General features: G+C 30.9%; 1 protein-coding gene across 1 annotated transcript in view; it reads right to left on the bottom strand.

Annotated features, from left to right (window-relative positions):
* Nucleotides 1–14,995, bottom strand: part of OCA2 (OCA2 melanosomal transmembrane protein) — a 533,107-nt gene that overhangs the window by 339,363 nt on the left and 178,749 nt on the right. The window lies entirely within an intron of this gene.

Raw genomic sequence — 14,995 nt, 5'->3', positions numbered from 1 at the left:
AAAAAGAAAAAATAGAAGAAAATATAAAATACCTCATTGGAAAAACAACTGACCTGGAAAATAGATCTAGGAGAGACAATCTAAGGATTATTGGACTTCCTAAAAACCATGATGAAAAAAAGATCCTATACAACATCTTTCAATTCAATTTTCAAAGAAAATTTCCCTGATCTTCTAGAATCAAAAGGTAAAACAACCATTGAAAGAATTCACCGCACACCTCCCGAAAGAGACCCCAAAATGAAAACTCATGGCTAAATTTAAGAATTATCAGATCAAGAAAAAAATATTGTAAGCAGACTGAAAAAAAAAAAATTTCAGATATCAAGGAGCCACAATCAGAATTGCCCAGGGCCTAGCAGCTTCCATCTTAAAGGATCAAAGGACCTAGAATCTGATATTCTGAAAAGCAAAGGAACTTGGATTGCAGCCAAGAATCAACTATCTAGTTAAAATGAACATTATCTTTCAGGGAAGAAAATGGACATCCAATGAGACAGGTGAGTTTAGTTTTATTTATTTCTGATAAAAAGACCAAAATTGAAGAAAAAAAATGATCTCCAAATATAGAACTCAAGAAAAACAATCAAAAAAAAAAAAAAAAGGTAAAAAGTAAAAAAAAAAAAAAAACTCTTGAGAACTATACCTCTTATGGTTACACATAGAGAGTGCAGGTATAATTTGATTTCACAGTGATAATATAAAAAAGAAACTAAAGATGGAAAGGGAAGTGTACTGCAAAAGGAACAAAATAGAGATAAAGTGAGGGAAATTACATCTCATGAAGAAGCAAAGCAGATCTATTATAATTGAGGGAAAAACAGGAGAGGGATGAACATTGTGTGAATCTTACTCTCATCAGATTTTGCTCAAAGAGAGAATGTTAGATATATTTGGTTTTACAGAAAAACTTATCTCAACTTACAGGGAAGTAGGAGAGGAAAGGGAAGATTTTATATCTTTAGATGCTAACCTGCATAAAATAGAGAAAGAGAAAATCAAGGAATTAGGCTTGCTACTATAAAAGCTAGAAAAAGGACAAATTAAACCCCCACAATTAAATATAATATTTGAAATTCTGAAAATAAAAATAAAGATTAATAAAATTGAAAGTTAGAAAACTATTGAATTAATAAATAAAACTAAGAGTTGGTTTTATGAAAAAAAACAACAAAATAGATAAACTTTTAGTTAATTTGATTAGAAAAAGGAAAGAAGAAAATCAAAATGTTAGTCTCAAAAAGGAAAATATAGAACTTGCCACAAATGAAGAGGAAATTAGAGCAATAATTAAGAGCTACTTTGCCCAACTTTATGCCAATAAATTTGATAACCTAAGTGAAATGGAGAAATACCTACAAAAATATAAATTGCCCAAATTAACAGAAAAGGAAATAAATTATTTAAATGGTCCCATTTTAGGAAAAGAAATAGAACAAGCCATTAATCAATTCCCTAAAAAAAAAATCTCCAGCACCAGATGGATTTACATGTGAATTCTATCAAAAGTTAAAAGAACAATTAATTTCAATACTATGCAAATGATCTGAAAAAATAGGAAAAAGGAGTCATACTAAATTCCTTTTAGGACACATGTATGGTGCTGATACCTAAACCAGATAGGATGAAAACAAAAAAAAGTAAATCATAGACCAATTCTCTAATGAATATTGAGGCAAAAATCTTACATTAAATATTAGTAAAGAGATTACAGCAAGTCATCCCCAGAATAATACACCATGACCAAACCAGGTTTATACCAGGAATGCAGGAATGAGTTAATATTAGGAAAACTATTAGCATAATTGTCTACATCAATAACCAAACTAACAAAAATCATATGATTATCTTAATAGATGCAGAAAAAGCCTTTGATAAATCCACCACTCATTCCTATTAAAAATACTAGAGTTTTAATAGAGCTTTCCTTGAAATGATTGGTAGTATTTATTTAAAACCATAATCAAGCATCTATGTAATGTAGAACAATCTAAAACTATTCCCAATAAGATCATAGGTAAAACAAGGTTTCCCACTCTCACCATTACTATTCAATATTGTATTAGAAATGTTACCTTTGACAATAAGAGATGAAAAAGAGATTAAAGGAATTAGAGTAGGTAATGAGGAAGCCAAATTATCAGTCTTTGCAGATGATATGATGTTTACTTAGAAAATGCTAGAAAACCAACTAAAAAATTACAAGAAACAATTCACAACTTTAGCAAAGTTGCAGGATACAAAATAAATCCACATAAATCATCAACATTTTTATATATTACCAAAAAAGCCCAGCATCAAATGATACAAAGAGAAATTCCATTAAAAATAATTGTAGATAAGATAAAATATTTGGGAGTCTATCTGTCAAGGCAAACTCAAGAACTATATGAACACAACTACAAAACACTTTCCACACAAATAAAGTCAGATCTAATCAATTGGAAAAACATCAAGCGCTCATGAGTAGACCAAGCAAATATAATCAAAATGACAATGCTACCTAAATTAACCTACTTTTTAGTACTATGCCAACATAATCCCAAGAAATTATTTTATAGATCTAGATAAAGTAATAACAAAGTCCATTTGGAAGAACTAAAGGTCAAGAATTTCAAAGGAATTAATGGGGAAAAAAAAGTGCCAATGAAGGTAGCCTAGCTGTGCCAGATCTAAAACTATATTATAAAGCAGTAGTCATCAAAACCATTTGGTACTGGCTAAGAAATAGTTGATCAGTGGAATAAATTAGGTTCACAGGACAAAATAGTCAATGAGTATTGTGTTTGTCAAACCCAAAGACCCCAACTTTTGAGATAAAAACTCACTATTTGACAAAAACTGCTGGAAAATTGGAAAATAGTAGGACAGAAACTAGGCATTGACCAACAATTAAGCCATATTCCAAAATAAGGTCAAAATGGGTTTATGATTTAGACATAAAGAGGGATATTATAAGAAAATTAGAATAATAAAGGATATATTATTATATATATTACATATAGTATTATTATATTATCTCAGATCTGTGGAGAAGGAAGAAAATTGTGAACAAAGAAGAACTTTATTATTAAACATTATTAAACACCAAAATAGATAATTTTGATAATATTAAGTTTAAAAGTTTTTTTTTTCATACAAAGCCAAGGCAGATAAGACTGAAAGGGAAACAATAAATTGGGAAAACATTTTTACATTTAAGGGTTCTGATAAAGGCCTCATTTATAAAATATATAGAATTGACCCAAATTTATAAGAATTCAAGCCATTCTCCAATTGATAAATGATCAACTTTTTTCCTTAAAAAAAGTTAATTCTCATTTCTAATTATATGAAATTATATGAAAAGATGCTCTAAATTACTATTGATCAAAGAAATGCAAATTAAGACCACTCTGAGGTACCACTACACACCTCTAGATTGGCTAAGATGAAAGGAAAAGATAATGATGAATGTTGGAGGAGATGTGGAAAAACTGGGACATTAATACATCATTAGTAGAGTTGCAAACTGATCCAACCATGCTGGAAAGCAATTTGTAACTATGCTCAAAGGGTTACCCAACTGTGCATACTCTCTGCTCCAGCAGTATTTCTACTGGGCCTTTATTCTAAAGAGATCTTAAAGGAGGAAAAGGACCCACATATGCACAAATATTTGTGGCAGCCCTTTATAGAGTGGCAAGAAACTGGAAACTGAGTGGATGCCCATAAGAAAGAGAATGGCTAAATAAGTTATATAATATGAATATTCTGGAATATTATTGTTCTATAAGAAACAATCATCAGGAAGATTTCAGAGAGTCTGGAGAGACCTACATGAACTGATGCTAAATATGATGAGAACCAGGAGATATACATGACATGTACATGACAACTGCAAAATTACAAATTCTGATGGACATGGCTCTTCTAAAGAATGAAATGATTTAGGCCAGTTTCAATGATTTTGTGATGATGAGAGCCATCTACATCCAGGAAGGACTGAGAACTGAGGGTGGATCACAACATAGAATTTTCACTTCTTTTGTTGTTTTTTGCTTGAATTTTATTTTCTTTTTCATTTTTTTCCTTTTTGATCTGATTTTTCTTGTGCAGCCAGACAATTTTATTAATATGTATGCCTATATTGGATTTACATATATTTTTACCGTGTTTAACATATATTGGATAATTTGCCTTCTAGGAGAGGTGGTGGGAGGAAGGAAAGGAAAAATTATAAAAAAAAAAATGTATTTTTTTTTTGCTTTCCTTTGGAATAATATACCCAGATGTATTAAAGCTATTGAAGTATAGAGAATACTAAAAAAGCAAGTATAGAGAAAAAGGAAATGAGGGTCAGGGACTGTTTTTTGTTGAACACTTATATTGAGGTTTTAAGAAGAACCAACAAAATCAGAGGAAATGAGGTTAAAATGGTGGGAGGAGAATCTAAAGAGTTGAATCATTCTGAAGCAAAAAGAAAAGAACTCCCAAGAGGGTAAGGTGACCAACAGTTTCAAAACTTATAGAAAGGTCAACAAGAATGAGGAATTTTAAAAGACACTGAATTTTACAATTTGGAAGCTGTTAGTGTCCTTAGTAGATTACAATTTGGAGACTCATCAATACTCTTACAACACTAATACAACAACTTAGACTGTTGAGAACAAAGGGGAAAGAAAAGTAAATATAATAATGAAGAAAGGCCCTTTTTAGGATGGGGAGAGATAAGTGTGTTTATAGGCAGATGGAAATGATCAGTCAATAGTGAAGGAGAGTTGAAAATTCATGAAGGAGAGGCAAGGTAATTACTGGAGTATTCTTAATAAGATAGCAGTGAGGAATGAAGTAGGATCAAAGACAGAAAGTATTGAGATTAAATTAAGAGAGGAGTGAAATGTTAGACAACCTCACACTGTGAAAAGAAGGTAGAAGGATAGAGGTTTGGATTAAATGGAGAATAATTGTAAGATTAGAATTGGATAGAGGAGATAAGCACATGATATAAACTTTATGTGTATTAACTTTATGTGTCCTCTTCTCTTCAATCATATAGTCACAACACTAGTCTCTGCTTCAAATCTCTTCCTATTTCAACTCATCCTTCACTCAACTGCCAAGATAATTTTTATAAAGCTTAGATCTAACCATGTTACCCTCCTACTTTCTCAATGAGTTTCCCACTGCTTCCATGAATTCTTTATTTGGCTTTTGAAAGTTCTTATAACTTGCCCTTTTTCTACACTTCCAATTATCCTTTATCATTTAATTATCATATTTTGTTTGCTACATTGGTCTGCTTAAAATTCATGAGTAAATAATGCTCATTTCCCATATCAATTTCTTTCTACTGTCTGTTCGCCCTTTTTCAAAAGAAGTTCCTTTTCTCTCCCTTCTACTCCTTTCCCCCAATTAGGAGGGGGGAAAAGAAAAACAAAATATGTTAATAATAAGCATGATCAAGCAAAACAAATATTCTTACTAGCCACATCCAAAAATGCATATCTCATTCTGCATAGTAGTCTATTACTTTTCTGTCAGCAGATAGGGGCATTCTCAAAAATCTGTCATCTAGATTAATGATTGATCATTGCATTGCAAATGAGTTTTTTCCCAAAATTGTTCATTTTCATAGTGTTGATATTATAATATACATTTTACTTCTCATTACGATCAATTCATTCTAAATTTGTTTATGCAAATATCCCATTAAAATCATATTTCTAATTGAATTTTAATAGAATTCTAATTCTAATTCACCCTAGCATTATATTCATATACCATAATATGTTCAGCCATTCTCAAGTTAAAGAGCACCATCTTTCTCTAGTTTCCTGTTCTCTGCCATTACAAAAGGAGATCCTATAAATGTGTATGTATGCACATGCGCACATACACACACATTTACCTTCTTTCTTTGACCTTTTTATGAATAGACCTAATATTGGTATCAGTTAATCAAAGTATATTTAATTTAGTAATTTTGAGAGCTTAGTTACAAGTTGCTTTTCAGAATAGGTATACCAATTCACAGCTACAATAAAAATTTATTAATATTTTCCCACAGCCTCTCCCAACATTTTCCCTTTTTGTCAACATTTTCAATCTAATGGGAGGTGTTGTGAAACTTTAAAACTGTTTTAATTTGCATTTTCTAAGTATTAGAGATTTGGATTTTTTTTTTAATATGCCTATACATAGCTTAGATTTTTTTTTCTCTTGAAGAACTGTCTATTCACATGCTATAACTCTTTTTTCAAATAGTCCTACAAATTTAAATATTACTGCATATATTTTTAGTTAACTCTTCATTTTGATATTAGCTACTTTGGATTTTTATGCAAAACTTTTGAAGTTTTATATAATAAAAATTTCCCACTTTATTTTCTATGATTCTTTTTATCCCTTATTTGCCCACAAATTTTTTCTCTATCCATAGATACAAAAGATAATTTCTTCCTTGATCCTCTTATGGGTTTATGTCATTTTTATTATGTCTAGATCATGTATCCATTTTTTTTCTTGACGTATGGTGTGAGGTGCTCTGTTGTCCTCTTTTCCACAAAATGTTATCATATGGTGCATGCTTTAACCTAGTAGCTGAGAAATTTGAGTTTATCAAATCAAGGCTACTATGTTTGCATCTGTGTGTCTGTACATAATCTGGACCACTGAAAGTTTTCTCTTATTTTTAGTTGCAAATTGATGTCTACTGTTTTGTGGAATAGCTTGTGATCTATTATTGCTATGTCTTTTTCTTCCCATTTTTTATTATTATTTTTCATAAGATTGCTCCAGCTAAATTATTTTTATTTTTTTCTAGTTCTAGAAAGTAATCTTTTGGTAGTTTGATGTGGCACTGAACAAGTAAATTCATTTCATTAGCAATGTCAGTTTTATTATATGTAGTCAGCTTGCCAGTGAACAATTAACATGTTTCCAATTATTTAGGTCTATTTTTATTTTTATAAATTGTTTTATAGTTTAATTTACTTAGTTTACTTAATTTACTTATTCCCTAAGAGTATTTTGGTAGGTGTGTTCCCAAGCATTTTATATATCTTATGTAAGTGGAATTTTTCTCCATTCCTACTCATTTTTTTGGCAAAGTAATATACAAAAATGCTGGTGATTTATACTAATTTTCCTTATAATCTGGAACTATTCATTCAATTAATTTTAGTTGACTCTAGATTTCTGCAAGTAGGGAAAGGAAGTAAATAAGCAATTACAAAATGTCTATTATGTGAAAGGCACAATGCTAAGCTCTTTTTGTAAATACTATTTTTGTTTGATCTTTATAACAATGTTATGAAGTGGGTGCTATCATAAAATCAAGTTTACAATTTTAAAAACTGAGACTGACAGAAGTTAAATATATTGCAAAGAATCACATAGATAATGCCTAAGGATGTATTAGAGAGTTCAGGTTTCCTATCTCCAGGAATTATATACTGGGCCCAGTATTCTATCCATTGAACCATTAATTGTTTAAAATATAATTGGATGATTTGCAAAAAGTTTTAATTTTGTTTCTCCTTTTCTTATTCTTATTCCATGATTTTTATGACAGTTAACATTTTAGCACTATGTCAAACAGTAGCAGTGATTATAGGCATTCTTGCTTAGCTTCTAATTTATCAGAAATGTATCAGTTTATTCCCATTATACATGATATTGGCTATTAAGTTTACGTAGACCATCCTAAGAAAAAAATCCATTTATTCCTAAGATTTCTAGTGTGGGTTGTTCTGCTGTGTATTTTTTAATAGAGATGTATGTTACATTTTATCAAAAAAAAATTTCTGTATCTGATTCATACAATCATATTATAATTGATAATTTTCCTAATATTGAAGCAACCGTGTATTTCTATTATATCGAATTTGGTCATAACACATACTCTCACCCTATAAATATCAGAACAATTTCTAATAATATCCTTTATTTCTTCATTTTTATATTAATATATTTTTCTTTTTTAATCAAATTAATTGTTCATCTATTTTAGTGATTTTTTCTCAAAAAATTCACCAGCTTTATTAGTTCAATTTTTACTCCTAATTTTATTAATTTCTTCTTTGATTTTCAAGATTTCTATTTTAATGTTTAATTGGGATTTGAGTTTTCTTATTTTTCTGGGGTTTTTTTAGTTGCATTTGAGGTTCTCTTTTTTTGATGAAAGTATTTAGATATCTAAAGTTTCCCCTAAGTACTGCTAAAGTTGTATCTCAAAAAACTGATATATTGTCTAATTATTAGGATTATTTTTAATCAAATTGTCTAATTTAACCAAATTAGGATTATTTTTAATCAAATTGGTACATCTGTTCTTTGACATGCCAATTCTTTGGGGTTAAATTAAGTCTCAAGTAAATTTTCATCCTTTCTTTAGTGGCATTTTATTGAATAAAATTTTATTGCTTTGTGGTCAATATAGAATTTTTTAACATTTTGCTATTCTGCATTTGTTTGTGAGGGCTTTATGCTTTAGACATGATCAGGTTTTTTTTTTTTAATAGTTCTACAAGCAACTTTTATTCCCATCCAATAACTATCAGAAATCCATTATTTCTAAGTTTTCTAAAATTCTGTTCAATTGCTTAACTTCTTTCCTTTTAATTTTTTGTCAAGTTTGTTCAGATTTGAAAAATGTATGCTGAGATCTTCCATTATTTTTGTTTTATAATCCAACTCCAACATTCATAATTTAACTTTTATGTTCATGTTATTTTATTAACTAACCTCATTATCATTTATATTTTGGTCATTCACTTTCATGACTATGGGCAGTAAAGAAAAAAATGAGAAGTATCATGTGTACAGGTTTATATTTGCAAAATGGTTTAAATTATTTGTAAAAAAAAAAAAAATGGGGGTTATTCACTCAAGAAAGGTAATTCACCCTCTTAAGTGCCTATTGAAGGAACTGAAAAAATTGTAAAACTCGATAAGCTTGTGGGTAAATGAGATCATTATCTTTTATACAGTGTCTCCTGATTGTGATCACTTCACTTTATGTGAGTTCTTTTTTCTAGCCTCTTCTGAAACCATCCAGCTTATCACTTAAAGCAGAGCTTCTTAAACTGTTTCCACTAGCAACCCTTTTTTGCCCAAGACATTTGTATACAGCCTACAGTTAAAGAAGCTTTGTTTTAGACCACAACAGTATTCCATCATAATAATATACCCCAATTTGTTTATCCATTCATCAGTTAATAAGCATCTCTTTGATTTCCAATTTTTTAATACCACAAAAAGAGCTGCTATAAACATTTTTGTACCAATGGGGCCTTTTTCTCTTTTCTTTGATCTCTTTGTTATAGAGAACCAGTAGTGGTGAAAATATTTGTCATACTCTTAATGATATCTTTAGAGCTTTCAATTATCATTTTGTTCTTAAGAGTTATATACTTAGTGACCCAGAAATGAACACCATTTCCTCTTTCTCTTGTTCTCAATCATCTCATAGATAGTACAGTGGAAAATTTAGTGTCAGTCACTATTTACAATATCTTGACAAAAGTGATATAAATATCTTTGTTCTCCTCTAGCACAATCTTTTTCTTGTCCTCACTCAGAACATCAAAGACTTTTTACTCTTCTTTTCTTCCTCTGTTTTTGAAGGTTTCCATATTTTCAGTGAAGACCTTTTTCATCTGGAGACAGTAACATTGAAATACATGGTACCAAAAACAAGGAATGAATGATGCAGAAAGTGAGGACTGTAGGAGACAAAGTAATTTCTATCTTCACAGCTACTACAAAGTTTGAAATGACTCAATATCTTTGCTTTCTAAATTTTCTATTATAGGCTTTTTTCCATTTTCTTTGTGCCACAATTAATTCTGTTGAAGAACAATGAAGAATTATTCTTAAGTAATTGTTTAGGATAAAGTAAATAACATATTAGTACAGAGAGGAAAGTTAACACATTTTCCAAATATTGCTACATGTATTCTTTTAGGAGAAAACAGAAACATCTCAATAATAAATGCATACATAATTTTTATAAAGAATTTTCTGTAGCCTAATCAATGAAGTATAGTTACTCCATAAAGACATCAAGGAAAACCAGGATAAGCTAAGCAAATGAATAATGAAGACAAAGCAAATATTCATCTTAAGTATTAAAACATTCTGGTAATGAATTTTTTTACTTGGTTTTCAAATTCCCTTCCCCAGACAATACTTAATGTTCTCCAGAGACAACTTTCCTTCTCTTGCTTCCAGATCTTTGATTCAATGCCTTGAATGCTTATTATTCTTCCTCACTTCTATTTCTTAGAAGCCCTTGTTCCCTTCTAGACTCTGGTAAATTTCATTTCTTTAAAAAAGTCTTTCTTGATTGCTTCAGGTATTAGTGCTCCATTTCCATAACTGTATATATATATTTTTATATATATTCTGCTTTTGCTGACTGAGTTTGCACTCTTAAATGGGTAGGTCAGGCTAAAGTAGATCACTTAAATAAAGATCACTGAAAATAGACCAACTTGGAACTGAACAAAGCTTTCCTTTAAGTAGAGAATGTATGAACTGGCTGAAAAATGTATAAAAGTCAGTGGTATTTAGATACCAGAATGACCTGGGATAAATGGAAGGGTCCATTTGGGATTGAGCTAAGGGAAAAATACCCAACAACACAGATTGAAGCTTACAAACTGAAGCAACGTTAGAGCAATATTTCACCATGTTAATGTGGGATTTGAAAAAAAAAAAAAAAAAAGTAATAATATTGCCTGAGACATGATATTGGTTAGTGTAAAAGTAATCAAAATATACATCTGTGTTCTGAAATTCAATTTAGACTTCCTAAAAGTTAGCCAGGGTCACTATATTTTATAATCATGTTTTTACAGCTGTATAGATTCCAACAAATGTTATAATAGAAGTAATAGAAGAAAAACACCAATAGTTTTCATTATCAATAAAATTGATACACATAATTATGTAGAAATGCTCCAAATATAATAATGAATATATAATATCATATGTGATTTATTCAGAATAACTCCACAAGATTCTGCCCTTTTCTTATTTATTTTGGAAAATTACAAGATAGGAGGATAACGACAATAAAGTGTAAAGTTATCCTGGAATATTTGCCTTTACGTTTTTAAAATGTTTGCTTTATTATTGCTTCAAAGTAGATTTCTATATAAAATTAGAAACAAAATAATTGCTGAGAACCCCAAAGAATTCTGTAGTGGAAGCCATTTATCACCAAAATCATTGATATTGTTCTTTTAAATTACCTAAGGAAGCTCCCTAATATTCTCACAGTGATTAAAAGTTCATAATGTTAAAATTACATCAAGTCTAGGGTGTGATAAAGAATTCTGCCGCAACAATAAGATTTCAGATCCAATCTAACAAATGCAATTAAAAGTTATTACATTTTTAACACTCTAGCATTTGCCTTTCATGGTCCTCAGTAGAAAATTAAATATGGAACAATTCTCTGTTTTAGTTTTATAGGAGAGAAAATTTCTCAATTTTAAGTGAAGGGGGAAAAGCATATTATGCTTTGTTCTGAGGTTATTTTTAGAACTCCAAAATATAAAGGGAATTAAATTGATACCAGCACTGCAGAAATGAAAGATGTTTACATTTAATAATAGGATGAAAAAAATCACATCTTGAACCTCAAACAGCAAGTGAGGCTTAGACTGCGACCTATTATGGGCCAATCAGTGAGAGCCAAAGTGATTTGGATTTTAAAAGCATAGGCAAGTAGCTCCCTCTCAAACCCAATGAACTTTAAGTAGGCCTGGTTTTCATAGGTCCATTTTCAGAAATCATAAATGAAAACCATTTTAAATACAAAGTTCAATATTTCAATCAACATCAATTTATTACACACTTACAATATATTAGGCACTGTGTTAAGAACTGGTATGAAGAAAAGACAAAAATCACTTCTTATCCTTAAGGGACTTACAAGGCTAATGAGAAAGACAACATTAAAAAATTCTATTTAGATGGAATATATGAGAATTGGATGAGGATTTAGCTTCCACAGAATTACATGAAAAATTAAAATCAGAAAAACTTAAGAAATGAAACCTAAAAATGGAACAAAAATAATCTTATAAAGGAAAGCAATAAATTAGAATAAGAAACATGCTATTGGTAGATGCATAAAGGAAAGCAATAAATTAGAATAAGAAACATGCTATTGGTAGATGCACACACACAGTGGGAAATGTAATGCGGTAGGTCCTTACACTTTTGTGGAGGAGTTAAGCATTTCAAATAGGCTATAAACTCTGTAGTATCCAGTCATTGATGGAAACCAGAGAAGGACTTGTATTTCAAGACAGAGAGAAGAAAAGGCTGTGCATTTGCACTTCAAGAGTGTGCATACTAATTCAGACACCTACTCTTGCAAGAACTTAAAATAAAATTTTTCTTGCACTCATCTGGAGAGTCAGTGTAGTTCTTGGTTAAGTTGCTGGTTTCTTATAGAATATAATTTTAAAAGAGATTGCACCAAGTCAAAGCTCAAAGGAAAGTAAAAGACCATTTCTTCTATCTCTCCTCATTTTACAAATGAAGAAATTGACCCCCAAAGAGAGAGATGTAATTCTCTCAAGCTCTCAAACTGGCAAAGCTGGGATTTAACTTATGGGTCCAAGTACAATGTTCTTTCTACCACATAAATGGTTTAAAGGAAATGTGTGGTAAATGTTTTTATGAAATAAATTAACTCTCTTTTCCTGTAATGTTATCTTTTTTGTAAAGAATTTATGTTTTTCACATATTTACAGAATTACCTGCCTAGTTAAATGCTTTAAAATGAGGGTTAGAAAAGTTAAATAACCCAGTGGGTAGCAATGGTTCTGGAATCATAGGATCTGAATTCAAATTCAGTCTCAGACACTTAATACGCACTAGCTGTGTGACCCTAAGCAAGTCACTTAACTCCAATTCCCTCACAAAAAATTTTTTCATTAAATGAGGGATATATGGAAAGTAGAAAATATAAAAAAAAATCATAAGTATTCCTTGAATGAATGAAATGACTGGAGTCAGATGGGGTTAATCAGTAAAGACTTCATAAAAATGAGTCTAAAGAATTCTGTAGGAGGCAAGGAATGTCAGCTAGCAGAAAAGGAATAAGGAAGCCATATCTAATTCTGGGCTTTCTGCCTCAAAGGAGAAATGAACAAAATAGAGAGGGTTTAGCAGAGAGCCACAATGAGGAAGAAAGGAATACAAAGTACCATTCAAGAAGAAAAGTTCTTTAACTGGAAGTGCATTTTAATAATGGTCCTCATATAAAACATTCATCTCTTAATGGAGTTGTATGAACTGATAATTTTAATCTATATTGAAAGCCAAACAAGAAAATAAGAATAAAATATTCATTTAAAAATATGTTGAGGTAATCTGTGTGTGGAAAAGTATACCTAGAGAAGTAGCAAGCCTGAATGGGACTTAGATTCCAGTGACAGAATGATATGTGGAACAAAGGACTGGTCAATAGGAACCCAATCTTAATAAGCACATACAGTGTGCTAAGCATGAGGCAATCTCTCACATAGATTTTGAAGAGTACAAAAATGTATAACAACAATTTCCTGAATGTTTATCACATCACAAACTTCCTTGATTAAATATTGAATGTTCATATATAATATTTCCATTGGTACTATTGTGCCAAAGTTCCCTTTTAATGTCGTGACCCAGTTTCTCCAATTGTCCTAATTAGTTATTCTGCCTCTTAATGTTTGAGATAAAGGTTTTATATCTTTAGATTATAGACATTCCTTCTTAATGTTTGACAAGATAAAGGTTTATCCATTTTAAAATGTCATTAGAATATCAGTAACCTCCCTCCATTAGGTTATCCCCACCTAGGTACCTCCATTATGTCATTGTTCTTGTTATTCTATAAAAAGCTTGCTGTCCCGGGGCTAGACTTTTTGAGATGATAGTCTCCTCTAAGCCCTGGGATCAACCATGGATCCATTGGTCCCAGTATTTCTCTCCATTTAATAAACTATTGAATTGGTCTTTAATCTCTGTCTTGCTCAGTTTCTTCGGCATTACAGTATAACTCTGATTCTCTTTTTCTAGTAGCGAATATGACAATAATTGTTCTAAGCCCTTCAGTGGGGAGAGAAGTGCATTCAGCAGTCTCCTGCTACCAATTCCCTCTCTCTCCACCTGGGCCAACACATGATTACACCTGTTTTTTTAGCCTCTTTGCATCTGAGTTCATGCTTTCCAGCTACCAAAGTGGTATAAGGGAGCATATAATGTCAGTTTAGGGGAATATTTATCATTCTTTTCTTGCTATATCTTCTCAATAAATATCCCTTTATAAAAATTAATTGATACTAAGGCATTTATAACTAGGTCAATCAATGATATTAGTGAAAAATTAACTTCAACCGGCAATTGTTATTAGTAGAATATAGGAAAATAAGGGCTTAGGCAATAATATTAGAAAAAATAATCTCAACCCTTTAGGATTACATCTAGAACATTAAAGGGGAGATAAACTTGTTCTGGGAACTCACCTTTCCATAAGAGTTGGAAATGTAATGAGAACCTCCTCAGAACTTATAAGATATAAAGAACTGTAGAGATCTATGTATGCAAGTTCAATTGCATTTGCAACAATCCAAATTAGTAGTGTCAACCTTTGTTTTCCAGTTTAGTCTAAGAAAGACAAAACAGGTTGTATTTGTGGCTTTATTCTTCTTAAGTAGGCAGACGTATACATGGGAGTACAGTTTGAACTGAGCTCATAGTAGACATAGACAGAGGGGTAATAAAGACAAAAATCAAAGTGGGGAGGGGTATAATTGCAAAGTGGTCTTTATCAGGTCATCTCTGGCTGGGTTGTTTTTCAGAACTGGGAGTTGATATGAATCAGTTTGAGTTGGTTTTCTGGCATAGCAGGGAAGTTCTGGGTTTACTATGCCAACAATGCAAACTACTGATGTGCAAATACTGCATGAAATTTCCATTATGCCCAGCTTAAAGAATGTTCAGTTTT

This window comes from Antechinus flavipes, chromosome 3 (genome assembly GCF_016432865.1).
Source record: "Antechinus flavipes isolate AdamAnt ecotype Samford, QLD, Australia chromosome 3, AdamAnt_v2, whole genome shotgun sequence".
Taxonomy (NCBI): Eukaryota; Metazoa; Chordata; class Mammalia; order Dasyuromorphia; family Dasyuridae; genus Antechinus; species Antechinus flavipes.
This window is presented reverse-complemented; position numbering and strand designations above follow the sequence as displayed.